General features: G+C 42.7%; 1 long non-coding RNA gene across 1 annotated transcript; it reads left to right on the top strand.

Moving 5' to 3' along the window:
• The first annotated feature begins 3787 nt into the window (after nucleotides 1–3787).
• On the top strand, nucleotides 3788–11312 carry LOC121029149 (uncharacterized). Its single transcript, XR_005789616.1, has 3 exons — nucleotides 3788–3858; nucleotides 10176–10308; nucleotides 10874–11312. It is a non-coding gene; the product is annotated as an uncharacterized LOC121029149 (long non-coding RNA).
• The last annotated feature ends 2699 nt before the right edge of the window (nucleotides 11313–14011 follow it).

Raw genomic sequence — 14011 nt, 5'->3', positions numbered from 1 at the left:
GACAAGACAGAAGAAATGATGCAGCAAGGAGCAGACAAGCATGACAGTAGTTTTATATTTGTTTTATGCACGAGCAGTAGACAGAGTCCGGCATATTTGGTTGATGGGGAGAACAAATGTGGGAGAGGGGGATACAATGCAATTGATGCTCTCAGACTTTGGCACCATCTCCCACCTCGTGACAGCCATTTGGGGTTGGGTAAAAATTCTAGAAAATAAGGGTAGATGGTCACTAAAAGCCATCTAGAACCTCAAACGTTCCAAATAGGTGAGGTAAGCATTAGGTGGGGACATTTTCACTTAAGCCATAAAATCACCAAGTTACCAAACAAGTACATTAGGTGGGAATATAAAAATACTAGTTAACATTTCATCACCTATTTTAATAAATATACATCTGACTTTGTTATTGTTGTCTTCATTCTCCAGGCTCAGAGGTTTTGGGTAGCTTGCCCAAAGTCATCATCTTGTCCGTGACCAAGCTTTGATGAAAAGTGGGTCTGACCCATATAGAGGAGAAACTCAACCACTCAGCCATGCTGCCTTAAGAAATGAATCAACATAGTAGTTGTTACACACGCACACACACCGAAGTAGGAGATGATAGCTGAAATAATATAAAAACATACCTTTTAAGATCGTATCTGTTGTGTAGAGCAAATGCCACACTTTCTAAAGTGTATTGTTTCATTAGAACACATGGATAAAGGGCTAGCTTGTTGGTAGAAAAACAGTTGAGTTTCTCTGTTGCTAAAATTCATTTGTGCTACTTAGGTCATAGTGATTGTATGTGGCAGGGGATACACTAAAACTCTTTCTTCTGGATGACATCATTGATGGGAATGCCATTCTCAGACAAACTCACCAGGTGTAAGTTTTGATGTTCTCGGAACAGATAGCTTGCAAAACGTGAAGAGTAGTTTGCTTGTGAGAGGGGTGGTTATGGTAACCCTCAGACTGTATGTCACTTGTACAAAGTGTTAGAGGCAACCATGCATCTTAGGGGAGCTGGAAGAGTTTTTTAAAAGGGTATCTGTACCCTCTATTAATAATCTCTTTAAAAATCCTGTCTTAGTAAAGCAAAGTGTTTTCTCCAAAAAAATTAAAAAAATGAGGATAGGAGCACATGTGTGTCCTAGATCCTTCTTAAATGAACTCACTTTGCAGAATGTCTGTCTCTTCAGCAAGTATAGGTAGCATTAGTGAGGATAGTCTGTCATGAGGCATGGTGGGCAGGTGACAACATGTAACACTTCTGGGTTCTGACAGTCATGGAAGACACAGGATCCAGACAGGAGTCAGGACTTGCAGCAAGCAGGTGTGAGGCTTCTCTAAACCTCGGGATGCAGCCCGACTTTGGTGACAGAATGGGCCAGAACCACGGACAATGGCAGCAAGGAGATTTGAGCCCAGGTCTGAAGAGGTGAAATACCCTACAGGAAGGACCACCTTGTGTCTTCAGAGAATTCTGGCTGACAGCTGGGGTCTGTGGGCGGTACTCTGGAGCAGTGATTGCATGTGCTGTCTTACAGAAGCCACTTCCTGCCACGTCTTCTCCCCAAACGATACCCCCCAAGTGAGAGGCAAGCCACTAACATTACGGATTCCTTAAGAACCATAACATTTGCCCCTCCTCTATGGTAATTCACAGAATATGTCATCAGTTTAATTTAGATGGAAAAAACCTTAAAGCAACCCTTTTCATTGTTTGCTCTGGTTATGTATTAATATGTACTGCACAGTCAGCTAGTGTGTGTGTGTGTGTGTGTGTGTGTGTGTGTGTGTGTATAAACACATGTTAATACAAATATATGATCTCATTTAATCCGGGTAACTTTATAAAATGATATACATATATAGTATATATGTATATATCTCTGTATATCTATTTCTTTACATATATAATACCTTTATAAAATAGCATGTCTATTTTATAAAAGAGAAAACTGGGACACAGAGAAATTGACTGATGAGTGTAAAATGTTGTAGCTAATGAGACACACAGTCTGGATAAGAACACAGCCTTCTGACTGTGAGTCCAGGATCCTTTGGATTCTCCCACCACCCCTGCCCCCCCAGTTTTGACTCCATGTGAAGCCTACTGACTGCCCTAGGCATGCTTGAGTCAGGACTTTCCTGGGATATTTAGCCACCTGGCACAAGTTCTCAAAATAAGAGAGTGACAGTGCCACATCAATGCATGCAAAAAGAATACCCACACCCATCGTGTCTGATTGCACTGTGCTTGACTTCATTTTTATAGGACTTGGGTTAGGCTTTCATTAGCACACCTTTCACAGTGGGGGAGTTTAGTCAACTGCTCAACAACATATGAGGCTGTCTGGTGTGGTGGAGAGAATGGGGAGCTAAGCTGGTTTGAATCCTGGCTTGAATGAGTGCTTATGTGACACTTAAGTGTCCTTTGCAAATTACTTTGTGAACTTGATTTCCTAATCTGTGAAATGAGGATGGCAGTACTTTTCAGAGTTGTCCTAAGGTGCTTGGCATGGTGGCTGGTGATTAGTTGGTACTATTATTACTGTTATCAGAGGCACAAGTGGCCCAAGAAGTAGAAGGAAAGACCCACTCTCAGGGTCTCAAGGACCAATATTTAGGGACCAGAATGTCAAGGATCTGAGTGTTTCTTTGTCTCTCCTTCCCTGTAAAGCCTCTAGTTCTCTCTGCCTACCTTTCCATTTTGCTGATTGGATTGTTGGGGAGGGGAAATGGCTGTGAGGCTCTAAAGAGGTTGTCTGAGTTCCCCTGCTGTTCCAGGCCTCCCAGTGATTGCACATCAGCTGTGTGGGCACTTGAGGAGCCGGTGGCTATCCTGGGAAGATTTGGGCAGTGGCTTATGGGTTACCCCCCACCGCTTGGGACTCAGGGTAGGGGACCAGCTTTGACGTTTCCTGGTGTACTGTGGCTGGGAGACAGCAGAGGGCACCTCTCACTCACGCTGGGAATGCAAACAGACACCCCCCTCCCTCTCCCTCCCCAGTCCCAGAAAGCATGGAGATAGATATTATGAAGTAACTCGTCCCCTGTGGAGGCCACAGGGACTGCTGCTCCCTCCACAACCCTTGCCTTGCCTTAAAACGCGACATTTGTTTCATCCCCATGTGTTCTTGACTCCACCACATCCCATGTCTGCTGGGGACAGCCCGTTGGTCTTTCCCTACTTCTGAGTGAAGAGGGAGCTTTGGACTCGGAGGGGGTTGTTTCCCCAGGAAGCCTGGGGACTGCCTGCAGTAACTCCTCCAGGCCTTTGTTGAGAGAGGCCTCCAGTCGTGTGTGGAACTTTGGTTTATTAAATCTGATGAGTTCTATATTTCTGCCACATGTCACAGATCACCCACGTTGACTGAGCCCTGCCAGAGCTGGGCTGCTGTTACCCTGAAATGAAGCCAGATTTTTTAAGTGGGTGGGGGTAATTCCAGTTTGGTGCAGTAAATTATATGGTTCTGCTTGATTTGCTTTGCTCTGGGCTGGGAGAACTCATGATGGAACATATCTTGCAATTTGTGTGTGGGGGGGGGGTGGAGCAGAGGGGAGGGGGAGGAGAGCTGGGACAGGGGAGGGGAGAAGGCTGAAGGGGTGAAGGAGAGGGGAGCAGGGGAAGGGGGAGGGAAAAAGGGGGAAGGGGTGGAGGAGAGGGGTATGGGGGGGGAAGCGGGGAAGGAAGAGAGAGAATTGTAATTTCTATAGTGAGTGGGTTGAACAGCAGATACATGCATAGCCCCCGGCTTTTCTTTTCCATCTTCCCCAACTCAGGCACTCCTTTCTATTTTAGGCTTTCAAAATTCACTGGCTTTCTAAAATTCCAGGAAGAAACTTGGAGACTCAAGTTACCCATGAAAGGTAACAATTCCTTGTACTCCCATATACTTCTGTGTCACGGAAGGAAGCTCTGGGGACTTAGAATACCAAGGAATATGCTCTTTAGAAGTTGATTTTTCTATCAGGAGGTTTTGAAGGAGGAGGCTGGAGGTCTGGGATTACCACTGGTTCAGCCCACAATTAAGTATGGTTAGTGTCTGGGAAGAGGAGTATAGAATGACATAGATAAGGGGAAAAAAAGGTTTAAACGTCATCTTTTGCTCAATTAAATGGGAGATTAGAATAATCTGAACTTTAGGGGCAGGGGATGAGTATAGAAAACATATTATGGGGGAGTCCAGAGAAGACTAAAGTTGAGAATCTGCTTTCAAATTCTGACTCTATGCTATGCCTAGTCTTTCTTTGTTAATCTGTAAAAGTGGGGATAAAATCCACCTGTCAGGATTACCATGAGGTTAGGTGAGAAAATGTGGGTGAATTCTATTGTAACACCAAGACAGCTCAGTAAACATTATTTATTTATTTATTTTTTACTATCAACACAGTCCTGAGGGTGGATGCAGGCTGTTGTCACGGAACAAGATCCTTTTGTCTTCTGTGACTTGGAAGGGGGCAGGGCCGAGCAGTCAGACCCAACAGTGTGACTTTCCTGGACTTGTAGTTCAATAGAAAGGCCTGTGGTTCTAAGAAGAATTTTTGTAGAGAACTAAGAATCACATTTTGAAGACACTCTGTATTTATAAATGTGCCCTTCATTTATTTCCAAAACAAATAGGTTTACGTAAGCCCATGACTGTTCTTTATTCAGGATCACTCTGCATACAGTGCCAGGTTTGGAAACTTACAAATAGTTTTAAAAAATTTTTCAGTGAGATCCAGAAAGCATCAGAAAAATTCCTTTTTTTTTTATTTATATATGAAATTTATTGTCAAATTGGTTTCCATACAACACCCAGTGCTCATCCCAAAAGGTGCCCTCCTCAATACCCATCACCCACCCTCTCCTCCCTCCCACCCCCCATCAACCCTCAGTTTGCTCTCAGTTCTCAACAGTCTCTTATGCTTTGGCTCTCTCCCACTCTAACCTCTTTTTTTTTTTTTTCCTTCCCCTCCCCCATGGGTTCCTGTTAAGTTTCTCAGGATCCACATAAGAGTGAAACCATATGGTATCTGTCTTTCTCTGTATGGCTTATTTCACTTAGCATCACACTCTCCAGTTCCATCCACGTTGCTACAAAAGGCCATATTTCATTTTTTCTCATTGCCACGTAGTATTCCATTGTGTATATAAACCACAATTTCTTTATCCATTCATCAGTTGATGGACATTTAGGCTCTTTCCATAATTTGGCTATTGTTGAGAGTGCTGCTATGAACATTGGGGTACAAGTGCCCCTATGCATCAGTACTCCTGTGTCCCTTGGATAAATTCCTAGCAGTGCTATTGCTGGGTCATAGGGTAGGTCTATTTTTAATTTTCTGAGGAACCTCCACACTGCTTTCCAGAGCGGCTGCACCAATTTGCATTCCCACCAACAGTGCAAGAGGGTTCCCGTTTCTCCACATCCTCTCCAGCATCTAGAGTCTCCTGATTTGTTCATTTTGGCCACTCTGACTGGCGTGAGGTGATACCTGAGTGTGGTTTTGATTTGTATTTCCCTGATAAGGAGCGACGCTGAACATCTTTTCATGTGCCTGTTGGCCATCCGGATGTCTTCTTTAGAGAAGTGTCTATTCATGTTTTCTGCCCATTTCTTCACTGGGTTATTTGCTTTTCGGGTGTGGAGTTTGGTGAGCTCTTTATAGATTTTGGATACTAGCCCTTTGTCCGATATGTCATTTGCAAATATCTTTTCCCATTCCGTTGGTTGCCTTTTAGTTTTGTTGGTTGTTTCCTTTGCTGTGCAGAAGCTTTTTATCTTCATAAGGTCCCAGTAATTCACTTTTGCTTTTAATTCCCTTGCCTTTGGGAATGTGTCGAGTAAGAGATTGCTACGGCTGAGGTCAGAGAGGTCTTTTCCTGCTTTCTCCTCTAGGGTTTTGATGGTTTCCTGTCTCACATTCAGGTCCTTTATCCATTTTGAGTTTATTTTTGTGAATGGTGTGAGAAAGTGGTCTAGTTTCAACCTTCTGCATGTTGCTGTCCAGTTCTCCCAGCACCATTTGTTAAAGAGACTGTCTTTTTTCCATTGGATGTTCTTTCCTGCTTTGTCAAAGATGAGTTGGCCATATGTTTGTGGGTCTAGTTCTGGGGTTTCTATTCTATTCCATTGGTCTATATGTCTGTTTTTGTGCCAGCATCAGAAAAATTCCGAAGCAAATAAAACACTTTTTTCCAAATTCAGAGAATTCTAAGATATATATATATATAATACTTATTTTTTATTTATATAATAATTTTTTATTTATTAAAAATAAATTATTTATAAAATATATTTACATATTTTATTAAAATTTGCTTCAAAAATCATACTAATGGAAAATCTTAGCTGACCAAATTGGTGAAAAGTTCTTTCTCATTGAACATTTATTTGCACTCGCACCCATGAGGGACTGGGTTGAGTTGAAGGTGGCTGCATCAGAATGACAGAAGGAAATCTTGGGCTTTCTTCTCCACTATTACATGTTTGTTGAAAGCTTGGACTCTGGTGAAAATCAGTGCTATCCAAATAGAAATGAACTGACTTTCTTCATTGATCTCTTTGTTTGTTCTGAGGTTAAGCTCTTTGCTCTCTGGCTGGCACCTAAACACCTATCTTAGGTTAAAAAATTTTTTTTTTAACATTTCTGCCTTTTACAACCTTGTGAATAAAAAGTTTAAGCAAATTATTTAAAAGCCACTAGTTTCCAAAGAAAAATTATAATCCGTTGACAATCAAAGGATTGTTTTCAGAAATCAGAGTATTGAGCTAGGGCACCTGGGTGGCTCAGTCGTTTTGAGTATCCAACTCTTGATGTGGGTTCAGGTTGTGATCTGGGGGTCCTGGGATGGAACCCTGTGTTGCTGGGCTCTGTGCTGACAGGGTGCAGAGACTGCTTGGGATTTTCTCTCTCTCTCTGTTCCTCTCCCCCCCCCCCACTTTCTTTCTCTCTCTCTCTCTCTCTCTCAAAATAAATAAATAAACTTAAAAAAAAAGTGTTAAGCTGGGAGGACTTGTTCAAGATGCCCTGTGGGGCTCCTGGGTAGCTCAGTAGGTTGAGCCTCTGACTCATGGTTTCAGTTCAGGTCATGATCTCAGCGGCATGGGATTGAGTCCATGTCGTTGAAGCTCCATGTTGACAGTTGTGGAGCCTGCTTGGGGTTCTCTCCCTCCCTTTCTCTTTGCCACTTCCTCCCCATCCCCCCACCTCATGCATGCACACACACTTTCTCTTTCAAAATAAATAAATAAACCTGAAAAAAAAACCCATGAGGTTGCCCAGTTGGAGAATCCTCCCTTTTGCTCTCACCCCTGTCCCTTCTCACTCTCAGCTTCTCAGCTGTTCCCCCCACCTCAAGTCCTTTACTCTGCCTACCCCAGGTGTCAGTGAGCACTCCATTTCTTCATGTTCTCTTTCTGGGTATGGCCTTTCTCCATCAAACACTCAATCGCCCAAGATATATTATTACAGGAAATTAGCTAACAATAGTGTTGATAATCTGTTTCTCTCAGCTCTGTTTTCTGATTCCCTGACTATGCAAATACTTTCCCATTGAAAGTTTTCAGTGATATTTTCTCCACTATTCACCCAGCCAAAATGCAAACCTTATTAAGGAACTTACTTATTTAAAATCTATTGAGTAATAGACTTTGTTCTATGCTATTACATGGAATCTGCTAAATCTTTCCTGAAAAGCACTTTACTATAGAATGCCACATGTATTTCTACTCAAATTTCTTCAAACTGCACTGTTAATAAAACAAAAATTTCTGATTTTCTGAGTATTGCAGAGAGTCAACTGGTATCAAAATAAAGAATCCTTTTCAAAATAAAGAAAATTAGGCAGGCTTTGAAGACAATTGGAAGACCCTACAGCTATCAAAAGAAATTGGACTCTTGGGGCGCCTGGGTGGCGCAGTCGGTTAAGCATCCGACTTCAGCCAGGTCACGATCTCGCGGTCCGTGAGTTCGAGCCCCGGTCAGGCTCTGGGCTGATGGCTCAGAGCCTGGAGCCTGTTTCCGATTCTGTGTCTCCCTCTCTCTCTGCCCCTCCCCCGTTCATGCTGTCTCTCTCTGTCCCAAATAAATAAACATTGAAAAAAAATTAAAAAAAAAAAAGAAATTGGACTCTTTTAATAGCTTACTGCTTATTTTCATAGCCACATGATTTTTATTATTTAATTCCTTGGACTCTAAATGTACCTCTTTTACACTTGTTTTTTTACTTTCTGCATCATTATAACTCAAACCTCAGTGATTTCCTTGTGCTAGAAGACATTGTATTTTCCATTGGGCAGGAGTTGAAATGGGCAAGAAGAGGCACAGGACTTCATTAGCTCTGACCACATCCCTGCTTTATTTTTGAGAATTGTTAGCTTTATTTTTGAAGTGAATTAGCTTTGAAGGCAAAAGGGAAATGGGGGAGGTATGCCTCAGAGAGGTTGGCACCTTCTCTGACAGAATATAGAACTTTATTTTGTCTTCCATATATAATTTTGGACAATGAGTAATTATTTTCCAGCATCCACTAAAGAACTTCCCTCCTAACTCTTACTTATCCCCCCTACTCATTCAGTGCATAATTGTTGAGCATCTCAGTGTTCACAGCACTGGTTTAGCCATAGGGGGAAGCAAAGCCATAGAAAGTAGTCTTTTCCCTCTCTATTTGTGCCCAGTTGCAACCAGGGACAAAAGATGTAGAACAGAATATATTGAGTAACAATGAAGCAGTAATAGAACAAATTGTGATATTAAATGAGGGCCACCTCAGTGCCTTTTAAAGGAGCTCAGAGGGAGAAGAGAGCTAAAATGTGAAGGTGGCAATTTGGTTAATAGAAGAAAGTTTTATATGTTTGTTCTGCGCATGCGCGCGCGCGCGCACACGCGCACACACACACACACACACACACACACACACACACACACACTTATTTTCTGCCCTGCTCTGAGTCTTGGAGGGCTTTCTTCCATGGACTGTATTATAGGCTCCCTGCACTCTAACTTCCTGTTGGTTCGACCAATGGTAGGCAACAGCAGGTGAGTGGAGAGGCTGGAACAGTCCTTTCTCTGGTTTCTCCCTGCTTGGTTGTGATTTTGGCAGCAGCTGCAAGGTCCACAGCTCTTGTCTAGGCAGCCCCTATTCCAGGTCCCCCTATTCTCTCCTCTTGTTGTACAAGTAGAGGGGGGTCTACAGATCTTCCTTGCTGTGATCCCCTAAACACTACCACACTTCTGTAAAGAGTGCTTTCATTTGCCAAGGCTTTTGAGTGCCATCATCCTGCCACCTGCTGGGACTCTGATTGACACCAGAGGCTTTCTAGGTATGGAAAACAGTATGCATGGAGGCCAAGATCCAAAATAAGCTTGGGCAGACCTAGTCAGACCGGAAGGAAAGTTAAGTGAGAGGGTGTACCACACAAGGTGAGTTTGGAGATGATAGTAGAGTCCAGGTAGGGAAAAACATCAAATACTAAGATGTTTGGAGCCCTCCTGTGAAAAGAAGAAAGTCATAGCAAGTGTTCATTAAAGAATTCACATGCTGGGGCGCCTGGGTGGCGCAGTCGGTTAAGCGTCCGACTTCAGCCAGGTCACGATCTCGCGGTCCATGAGTTCGAGCCCCGGCGTCAGGCTCTGGGCTGATGGCTCGGAGCCTGGAGCCTGTTTCCGATGCTGTGTCTCCCTCTCTCTCTGCCCCTCCCCCGTTCATGCTCTGTCTCTCTCTATCCCAAAAATAAATAAACGTTGAAAAAAAATTAAAAAAAAAAAAGAATTCACATGCTAAAATAGTGTAGAGGAATCAATCTGGTGGTTGGATATGAATTAGAATAGAGAGACTGGCAGTAAGAAAATTGTTTGGTAAGCTATGACAGGAATTCTGGAATTCTTGTTGAGGAAGTGTCTTGGTCTGTCATGTAGAAAGCACCATTGAGAACTTGATGTTCCAGCCCTCCACACACCCCTGAGTCTGAAGAGATCACAGTTTGGGTGCTAGCTGAGACACCCAGTGTACAAATACATTATTGGTTTCTTTGGGTGACCGAAGGGTTAGAGGACACCTAAGCAGCTGGCAACACCTTTACATAGTGAAAATGAAAAATTACACAAGGGCTTTGCAGCAAGGAACACTTTAAAGGGGGTATGTTTTTGGCGTCGTGATATGTTTTGAATTAGAGATCCAAATATTACATTTCTTACAGATGTTGGAAGAGCATCTGCACTTCCCTGATTAGTTTCTGGTGGCTGCAGCCATGCCCCACTGTTAAGTTGACATCTGGGAGTCCCAAAATTTGGATGATGCCAGTTGTGAAGCTGTGAGTTTGTTTGCCCTCTGTAAGTACGGTTGATTGGAGATTATGGGAACCTTTCAGAGGCAGTTCTCAGCTTTCCTGATAGAGTCTAATTTGAAATTCCACAGGCAGAGATGATGTGGAGCAAGATCTCTGCATAGTAGTTGTGGCTTTCCTCCATTTTTTGTGCGCAGAGTTGGACTTTAATATTGTATAGACTTAATTAATAAAGAAAAGATGTGTAAAGATGTTAAGAGCAGGGCTTCTCAACAATGGCACTATTGACATTTGGGCTAGATTATTCCTTTTTTTTTTTTTTTAAGTTTTTGAGTGGGGAAGGGCAGAGTGAGAGTGAGAGAGAGAATCCCAAGCAGTCTCTACACCCAGCACAGAGCCTGGCATGGGGCTTGATCTCAGGACTGTGAGATCATGACCTCAAGAGGTGGACGCTTAACCACCTGAGCCACCCTGGCACCCCTGTATGATTCTTTGTGGCATGTGTGTATTGGTGGGGTTGGGGAGAGCTGTCTTGTACAGCGAAGGATGTTTACCAGCATCCTTGGCCTCTACCCACTAGACTCCAGTAGCATTCTATCCTTCTGTTCCAGTTGTGACAACTAAAATATGTCTCCACACATTGCCAAATGTTCTCTGGGGCAAAATCATACCTGACTAGAACCACTGCTAAGAGAAAGCAACAAGAGAAGTACTGTCTTTGGTAAGTTGAAAACAATTCTTTGCAAGTGACCAGTGATGCAGATTTGCAAGAAATAGAGAGGCAAGAGATTTGGTGTGATATAAAATAGAGGAAAAATGATTGCCCCTAGCCCTCAGTCACACCATCATTATGCTTTCACTGCCTAAGCAATGAGTTAAAGACAATGGGAAGCAATAAATTTTCTAGATGTGTGGCATAGCTTTGGATTCAGTGATCAATTGGACCACCTATGGCCATTTCACTTCACCTTGGGACTTCCTTTTTCACATCACCGTGGAGGCCACTGAATTGCCTTGCTGTTATTTTATCATGTAGTCATGGACTTTGAGTATTCATTTAGGACAGGAAAAAGAATCTAGACTTCTCTATCCTTGTAAGATCTTAGGGACATACAATAGCTAGAAATGTTTAGGAACCTGTATATTAATGTTTTTCAACACTGGCTCATTAGTTGGTTTTGTCCCATTTGTCGGTCACAAAATCATTAGTGAGCCATGATCAGTACTTTTTAAAAAATTAAATGAAATAAAAAGAAATATTAGATTGTATCATGCAAAGGATAGGTAAATATTGAATTGAGAGGTTGTGATTTCTTACAATGAGTCATGGTTAAATTTCGAAAACCACTCTTCTATGTAGATCAGAAAAGAGAAGTACTGATTATTCATTACTGGGAAATCATTTGATTTGGAATGATCTTTGACTTGATTTAATGTACCATTCAACCGCTTTGCTTTAGTGTATTTCAAAGTAAAGTGATAAAATATTCGATTATGAACAAGGCATGATATGATGTTGCGGGCTGTGGTGAGATTAAAGATGAAGAGAATATAATTCATAGTGGAAAAATTTAAGAAATGAAAATTTCCAGTACTGGCTGATGATGGCAGTGAAGCTTTTCAAGGACTAGTTAACTAATGTGTGAGATAAGAGCTGTTGTATGACTTCAGAGATCTCTGAAGGTCAGGGGTGCTGGTGAAAGCTGCATGGAGAAGAAAGGGGTTGGGTGTGCCTGAGTCCTTAACCAAAAGGAGATGTGTGGGAAGGGGAGTGGGGAGGACAGTCCAGGCTGCTGGTAGAATGTGGCCGGAGGCAGTAAGTGGACTGGTTTGCCCACCAGTCTGGGCAGTTTAGGATAAATTCTGAATATGTGTAGGGGCCAAATCTGGAGGGAATTCCAAGGGGTTTGAATTTTGTTCTTAGCCCACACAAGATCATGAAAGGCTCTGAGACAGGGGATTCCTAAATGAGCAGGATATTTCATTCATTCATTCACTGAACAGTAGTTATCAATCATTTGTTAAATAAAGAGAAGGGGCGAGTAAGGCAAAAAGATGCATAATATTTGGTTGCTTACTGAAATTTCTTTACTTAAAGCCCAGAGAGAGAATCATATAAACGTTAGCCTCTCAGGAAATACAGATAGAAGGCTGGAAGTAATCAGAGGAAGGAGAGATTGACTTTGCCTGATATTTCGAGAATTTTTATTTGTTGAGATGGGCAAGGACTTCATGAGCAAAGTCCAAAGAGGTCCAAAAGAAGAATGAGTAGTTAATCTGGTTGGGTTGGGGCACTGGTAAGGCTGGTTGGGAGTGCCCAAAAAGTGCCTTGAATGCCAGTTGGCATGTGTCCTCCCTTTTGCAGGCAGGGCCACCTGCCAAGAATCTGTCAACCTAGAGACATGCAGTTAGAGGTCTGCTGCTTTAGGGTGAGCAGTCTGGAGGTCATGTGCCCAATGGATTAGAAGAGAAAGGCTGAGTGATGTAGCATTTCACTATGAACTTTAGTGTACCCCATTCTTCATCATCCTGTGAAGTCTGTGGTGAGCCAGGCTTTTGAGTACATGGGATTGAGGGCACCAGGTGAGCATCACCAACTTAATAAAGAATAATAAACAATGTTGGTCATTGCTAAGTATATTGTTCATTGAATAAAAGACAAAAACAATAAAAGGGTAGTTGTGGGCTTTTATTTTTGCCCAACTCCTTTGTCTTTGACCTATTTTTTTTTGTTTGTTTAAACATTGGGGAAAAAAAAACAATAAAAGGGCAATATTCAAACAGCTCCTAAAACATGACATCAAGTCTCCACTTTATTTCTAGAGCTCACAGCCTTGGAAGGCAGCTTGCACAATCCCAGATTCCTAGAGTCTTTGTGTTTCCTTCCCCCTGTGGATCAATAAGTTAAGTAACACGTCAATACCAAGATAGCAGATGAACATCTGTCAGGGAAAACTGGTCCTAGGGGCTTTGTGCTCTGGTATGGAAAGTGTTTGATCTTGGTGTGCCGTCATCAAAGATGGGAGAGAGTTTATTATCTTTTATGATCCCGACTTACTAACAACACCTGACAGGGTGATTGTGTCTTGGCCTCTAGTTGGAACTTGGGATGTTCTCATTGGCTTGTGCTTGTATGAGGCCCAGAACTTGCTGGTGAAATATCAAAACAAGCTATAATGTGCTTCTGGCAATGGGATTCGGAACAGCTGCAGGGCTTTCTCCTATAGCCGGCCCGCAGGAAGATGAAAAATGAAAGTGGAGCAATCAATCTCTAGAGCATTCTATATATTAATAATGTTTGCCAACTCCAGACATTGTCTAATCAATACCGGGTGTAGGAGTTTGCAATGGTTTGTAATACTGGGTATACCTACTCCAAACAGCCTGAACCTGTGGCTTGGGAAAAAGGGGGCATCGTACCATGTGTGCTCTGGTGTCTGGGCAGGAAAGCGTGCTAAGACCCGGAACTTGACTCACAAAAGATGGGATCGGGGTGCCTGGGTGGCTCAGTCGGTTGAGTATCTGACTTCGGCTCAGGTCATGATCTCACAGTCCGTGAGTTTGAGCCCCGTGTCGGTCTCTGTGCTGACAGCCCAGAGCCTGGAGCCTGCTTCAGATTCTGTGTGTGTGTCTCTCTCTCTGACCCTCCCCCGTTCTTGCTCTGTCTCTGTCTGTCTCAAAAATAAATAAACATTAAAAAAAATTAAAAAAAAAAGATGGGATCTCTCATATTGAGGAAGCTAATTCTT

The sequence above is a fragment of the Herpailurus yagouaroundi genome, unplaced genomic scaffold, assembly GCF_014898765.1.
Source record: "Herpailurus yagouaroundi ecotype Mexico unplaced genomic scaffold, PumYag 139, whole genome shotgun sequence".
In the NCBI taxonomy this organism is placed as follows: Eukaryota; Metazoa; Chordata; class Mammalia; order Carnivora; family Felidae; genus Herpailurus; species Herpailurus yagouaroundi.
The sequence above is the reverse complement of the archived record's forward strand: the minus strand, read 5'-3'. Positions and strand labels throughout refer to the sequence as shown.